At 34.5% G+C, this 7,118-nt stretch overlaps 1 protein-coding gene across 3 annotated transcripts in view; it reads left to right on the top strand.

Annotated features, from left to right (window-relative positions):
* LOC110032629 overlaps positions 1-7,118 on the top strand; it is a 21,559-nt gene that overhangs the window by 10,105 nt on the left and 4,336 nt on the right. The window contains exon 1 of one of the 3 annotated variants that reach the window (XM_020736326.1): positions 4,364-4,477. The exons of the other annotated variants lie outside the window; for them this stretch is intronic. The gene's annotated coding sequence lies outside the window, so the exon portion shown is untranslated. Of the gene's footprint in view, positions 1-4,363; positions 4,478-7,118 lie in introns of those variants that run through there. 3 annotated transcript variants of the gene reach the window in all.

Here is a 7,118-nt window from a genome sequence, read left to right as displayed (position 1 = left end):
GAAGTAATACAATTGCTAAAAGAACTAGTTGGGATGCGAAAGATGGGATTCGTATGATACAGTCACCAAAAGAGCTAGCTAAGACGACGTGATTTCAATGAACAGGGGTTCCGCTTTCTTGTTAAAAAAATTTCTTGTATTACACATATAAACATGAAATACAATCAGGAAACAACCGTAGAGAGTTGACGGATCGCGACGTCTAGGTGTTCCACACTGATCTTGACTGAAATTCACGATGTAAAGGAGTTCCGCGCCACTCTTGATCGAAACTACTAGAATCCCAATTGTGAGATGCTAGTAATAAGATTTCTTGCGCCGAACTTGTGTATAGGAATTCAGATTGTGGTTTTCAGAGTTTCGTGCGGTTTTTACTAGTTCTGAACCAAAATGCGTACAAGAATTTAGGGATCATAAAGTTCAGACTTCCACGCACCAAATTTGCGTATAAAAATTTTGAATCTCGTGATTCCATCGCGAGTTCCGAAATTGTATATGTAGATTTAGAGAAGAAATTGAAGGGATGAGCCAAATTATGCTGGAAATGTAGGGGAGTGTTTTGTTTAGGGAGGGTAGATTCCTGCCTTGAAGAAATGTTGAATAGGATCACGAAATCTCACACAAACTTACCCTCACTATCGGTGTATTGAATGAAGGAATTAAGAGCAATTTGACCGACAATGTTCAGAAGAAATAATGTGACATCCAGACAGTTGGAACGATCGACTGCAGGCGAAATGGGACGGTGTGCGAATCAGGGCTAGAGAAGATCAATTCGAAGGAGTTCGGCTCGAAACAGGGAGCTACGGTGGGTGGTACCTTGTATGAGGGTTGCATTTAATAGCTTCTGTGTCTTTTGTCACAATAGCTTTTCGAATGGAAGGAGAATTAGTAGCAGTGTATGAGGAAGGGTGAGTTGATTATGGTGCGAGCCAGACTTATGGAAGAAGAGAAATTAATATAGTAATGAACTTCGGTAAAGGAAATTGGGAAGGAGAGTAACACATAAGGAAGTTAAAAATGATGATGTTTGAAGGAGAGAATGCCTATGGTTGGGTTTATTGTATGGAGGGATACTTTACTGTTGATGAGGTGACATATGAAGAAAAATTGATGGCGGCGGCTCAATATTTGGAAGGAAATGCTCTAGCATGGTTTCAATGGAGAGAGCAACGTCAGTCAATCCAAACATGAGAATAATTCAAGAATTGATTGTTGAAGCACTTCAGAACCACATGGAAAGGAGATTTAAATGAGCAATTGTTTGCATTTGTCCAAAAAGGATACATCATGGAGTATAGGGAGAAATTTGAGATGCTATCTGACTGTTTGAAAGAGATATCTGAAGTTTTGGAAGCCAACTTCATGAAAGAGCTAAAACCAAAGATACAAGTATCACTTCGTCTGCTGAGACCGTGAGGATTGGGTGAAACTATGAAATTAGCAAATTTGGTTAATAATAAAAATGCAATAAAATAGACTAATTGGAGTAGCATAGGTGGAGGACCATAGTAAACAGCTACAATCACATCAACACCAAAAGCTCAAACAATGGAATTTTAGAGGGAGACTCTATTGGACATAAGGGGCCATGACTAGGGGCCCCTTACAGAGACAGAGATTCAGGAGAAGCGGGCCAATGGGGTTATGTTTTCAGTGTGATGAGAAGTTTTCCCCATGTTGCTGTTGCAAAGATTGAACATTATGTATTCTACAGTGTGTGACAAGGAGACAGGGGATGTAGAAACAGAGAATGTTGTGGTGGATGAGGAACACCCTCACTTGGATGTGGCAAAAGTCTTATTGAACTCGATGGTGAGATTGACCTCGAATCACACTATGAAACTTCAAGTGCAGATCAGAGAGCAATAATTAATTGTGTTGATAAATAGCGAGACCACCTATAATTTCATCTCTACTCAAATATTGAAGCAATTGGGGCTTGAGATGGTGGACACATGAACTTTTGGAGCCATGATGGGGACGAGACATGTGGAGAAGAGCATGTTAGTTTGTAAATGAGTGATTTTAATATTGCCAGACATTCAAGGGATGGGAGATTTTCTTGTTTTGGATTTAGGTAGCACTAACGTGATATTGAATATGAAATTGCTGCAATCCATTGTGGAGACTAAGTTGAATTGGAAGTTTTGACCATGGAATTTCAAAAAGAGATGAGACGGTATTACTTCACGGTGACCCTAGTTTATGCAAAACTTTGGTGTCGGAGGTTCCATCAAAGTTGACAGATAGGTTGGAGGGACCATTACCTAAGACCTGGAAGGGACTGAGAAGGTTTGTAAACTTACAGGATACTATTGGAAGTTTGTGTAGGGTTATAATTTGATTATGTGGTTGTTGATGAAGAAATTGAAGAAGGATAATTTTCAATGGGGGAAATTGATTACCCAAACTTTCAAGAAGTTGAAGAAGGCCATAACGAGTGTGTCAGTGCTCACCATGAGAACCAGACTCAAGCCAGTTTAATTCTTTTTATTTCACTTTGAGGATAATGTATCTTTTTGGGAGGGGTGTATTGTTACTTCGGTCCCTAAGGACAATTTAGTCCTTTGTGCACCTAAGAGCAATTTAGTCTTTTGTTATTTATTATTGTTTAGTATAAATATAGCTAATATGCTTTGGATTAGGGTTATGTATGATATTGCTATTTTTAGTCTTGGGATTAGGGTTTGGGAGAGATTTCCTACATCTCTAATTGTAGGATTTGTGGGAGATTGCATCCCTCTCGATTTGTAGGTGCTTATCTTTTATGCATTCAGAGTTGTATCTGTTGATTTACTTTTGGCGGAATAAAATATATATTATTTTTATCCTAATTTCTTTGGAAAATCATTGCGGTTCCTATCTTAATCTTTGAAATTATCATAAAAACACTCATGTTTATCAAACTAAAAGCACAGGGCTGATGATAAAAATAGTGAAAACCTTTGGGAATATTTTCTTAAGCAAAGTGCAATTAGATATTTTATATAAATTACTCACTCATGGAAAAGGTACCAAATCCTCTCTTTAGCCCAAAAATGTATTTTTTTTCTTGCTCTTAACTATACTAAAAAAAGCAGCAATCGATGATTTTTGACTTAGAAGCATCATACCTCGTGACAAGCTGTGCTCACCCATTCTCTTATACTCCCTTACCTGGAAACCTCAAGTCAAAATTGATGATGGATCTATTGATGAGACAGGAACATTATTAACTCTGAACTTTTTCTAAATTCAGTCTTTTGTGTTCAAATTTCACTTGCAACTTCATGTTTGTAAGAAAGATATCAAAAGGTCAAGACTACAAAATTTCATTTTATCAAAATTTTGTGAATTTCAGCACTACCTTTATGAAGATTATAAAGAAAGTAATGATGCCATTGCCATTAGCAAAGCTTTTATGTTTTAAAAAATGGGATCAAATTATGTTATATCATTATAAGTTTGGTCGTCCTAGTTTCCCTCACTTTAAAATGGTTGTTTTTTTTTTCTTTATTTGGCGCTTAAGATATTTTTCTGTGTTAAATATTTAACTTGTTAAACGGAAAAGAACTATTTTTAAACCTAAGCCATATAAAAGCACCAAACTTTTCCCCTAGTGCATAGTAACATATAGAGTCCATCCAAATCAAAACCTCAACTCCTAATCGTGATTTAACACTTTTATTTGTATGATCACAACCTTGTGTTAGCTTTGTTAGTTGAAAAATAAATATGACGCAGAATGAACTTTAAAAAATTTTCTCAATATGTTTAAAACCTAATATTCCTTTGAAATTCAAATCTTCCACTCTGTTGGAGGAACAAAGTATTTTAATCATATTATGAGAGGTTGACTAAAATAAAATGTTATTATGTATCAAACTTATTGTGTCAACACTCAATAAAATGATGTAGCTGAATGAGAAAACAGCTTCTCTTAGAGTTGGGTATACCAATTATATTCATCATGAATACCTCTCGCTGCTTGCTATTTTTTAAATTGATTGTCTATAAATCTACGTCATTTCAAACTCCAAACGATTTACTTATCAAATGAGTTCTTAATACTAATATAATTTTAAATCTTCCACTTAATTTTTTCTTGCATTTTGTCGTCTTGAATCATAAACTTGGCATAAATAATCTTGATCTCAAAGTCTTGAAGTGTATCTCTCTAGGGCATGGGGCAAGTCAAGAGGGGTATATCAGCCGTATTTTTTTTCTTAATAAAAATGTTTATATTCATGGATATCATCTTCTTTCAGAATAAGCACTTAAAAAAAAATTCACTCTAGAGGGTGATAGAGGTAGAAGAAAATTTTAATCTTCCTTCTTTGAAATTCTTCAGCCCATTAATTTCACTAATCTTCTTAGATCTGACGACATTGAGATTATTGGAACTCCTCTACGGCCGACTACGCATTGTTCCATTGAACTACGTGATGACTCTTAAAGGAAGCCCAAAGCTTCTCATGAATCCTACTTGGACTAGGTAAATTCTCAAACTTCTTTTCCTTGTCATCATACTTGGCTTTTTTTTAGCAAATGTGGTGGGATATGCCAGCAGTTCTTGAATGAAAATTTGGTCTCCAACCTCGTAGAAATTGAAATTCTGGAGATGATGAAAGAGGCCCTTAATAATTCAAAATGGATAAAGCCGTTGAAGAAAAAATCTCAAAAAAGACAATATTGAAAGCTATTCAAAGGCCTATGGACACCATTCCCATAGGGTTTAAGTGGATCATTTCTGTAAAATATTGACCTAGTGGATCTGCAAAAGACAGAAAACATGGATGGTTGTAAAAGAATTTACCCTAGATATATGGTGGTCTATTTTGAAAAAATTGCTCTTTTGGCGAAAGTTAACTGCGTTTAGGCTCTTTTTTCAATGACTAGTCAGCTTGATTAACATCACCAATTAGATGCTAAGGAAGCATTCTTAAACGGCATCTTAAATAAGAAAGACTATATAGATCTTCCTCCAGGACTCAATGAATTTGGGAAAATAAACTTTGTCCACAAATAGAAGAAATCTATTTATGTGCTCAAACAATCACCTTGATTTTGGTTATGCTTACAAAAGTTGTGAGTCAATATGGGTTCAAATAGGCTCACTTTGATCATACATTGTTTTATAAGCACAAAGGTGGTAATTCTATCAAACTTATCGTGTATGTTGATAATATCATTATTATTGGAGATCATGATTTGAAGATAAGTACTTTGAAAAAAAAACCGAAAAAAAAAGCTTGAAATCAAAGACCTTGAGCATCTCTGACATATCTTGGAATGAAATTTATAGGAACAAAGCTAGCCTCATCATCTCTCAAAAAAAAGTGTGTTCTAAATCTATTTAAAGGAAGTAGCTTAATTGAAATCAAACTCAACGACACTCAAACCAATTAAAACATTAAATTGAGTGATGTTAGTACTAAGTCTTCAATGGATAAAGGAAGTTATCAACTGTTGGTGGAAAAACTCTATATCTTCTGTTTATGCCCAGCCTGACATAACCATTGTTCTTAATGTGATAATTTGGTTTATTTATGCATAATCTTAATGAAGAGCATAAGAATGCTATCACCAAGATTCTCAAATGCCTAAAAATAAGCTCCCAAAGAAGAATCTTTCTCTTTTTAGAAAAAGGAGAATCCAGAATCATAAACTGATCTTGATGCTAATTATTAGGGGTCTATAGTAAACAGAAGATCCACTTCTGAATATTGCATATATCTGTGGGGCAACCTTGTAACCTGGAGAAGCAAACAACAAAATGTGGTGGCAAGTAGTGTAGAATCATAATTCATATTATTCACCTGAGGGATTATTGAATTAATCTCGCTTAAATTGCCCTTAGAAGAGCTTTAGGTAATTATGTAGACTTATGAAATTATTTATAAAAATAAAGCTAAAATTAGTATAGCACACAATTTTGTCCATCATGATTGGATTAAACTTGCAGAGATGGACATTTTGTTGTAAGAGAATCCAAAATGAAGATTTATATCCTCCGATCGGGCTATGAAATTCCTAAGCAAAGAATTGGTTTTAGGGAGAGTGTAAAAGATGATGTTATTTCGTCCTACGCTAAAAAAAAAAAAAATTTATAGTTGTGGTGGAATGGTCTATTCCATATTTTTTTTCCCTCTAATTTCTCATTTGCTGTTTCGTTTTTACACTGTCCCCATTATTACACCACTTATAAGCCAAAGAAATGTTCATTCCTCATGAATAAGCATGCCTTTCATATTTAGTGGTTTGGCACTTAACTAAATTCAATCAAGTATATAAGTTTATTAAATTGTCATGTTACAATTTTCTTTTTCTTAAAAAAAATTTGAATATGTATTCTGTCTAAATCCCAAGCCACCTAAACTATACTGATGTTTTGCATGCTATTATATTCATACATGCAAATTTATAAATTTTGGATGAGCTGATGATGGTAGTGTTGAATGGTGGTGGCTTGAATTCCAGTCTGTTAGCCTCAGCACAGGCATTTTTTAGTTTGTGAAGCATCTTTTTTTCAAAGAGATTTCAATTAATATTTTGTAATTTTAGCTAACCACAGATTACTGTTGATTTATCGGATCTCTGCGGCATTGATTCATTATTATTATTATTATTTTTTTGATCTTCTGCAACAAGGCGAATGACTTGAATCCATGAATTTTGATGCACCAGATTAAGCCTCAAGAGAGGCAACATAAGAAAAGCAAACTGAAAATTCTCTTTCTCACACTCTTATTCTTTCTAAGTAGCTTGTAGTGCATAGTGTATTTATTTCCACTCTTTTCACAAGGAGTAAATTATAAAGGAATATTTACATACATACCATTCAATTCTTTTGTATTTACGCACGAGTAAAGTGCCAAAATAGTCCCTTGGCTACTAACATGGGGTCTTTTTAATCCAGAGTCAATAAAAGTGTCAAATTAGTCTTCAATATGGGCTAAAATAGTCCCTCCTATTTCAGTCACCTTTAAAAGTGTTTGGGCACTAAATTGACACTTTTATGGACTCTGGAACTAAAATGACACCCGACTAAGACTCAACAGACTATTTTGACACTTTTCTCATTTACATATCTAACACGTAAACTTATATATATATATATATATATATATATATAT

This window comes from Phalaenopsis equestris, unplaced genomic scaffold (genome assembly GCF_001263595.1).
Source record: "Phalaenopsis equestris unplaced genomic scaffold, ASM126359v1 Scaffold000002, whole genome shotgun sequence".
Taxonomy (NCBI): domain Eukaryota; kingdom Viridiplantae; phylum Streptophyta; class Magnoliopsida; order Asparagales; family Orchidaceae; genus Phalaenopsis; species Phalaenopsis equestris.
Note: the sequence above shows the minus strand (reverse complement) of the source record. Positions and strands in the feature narration are given on the sequence as shown.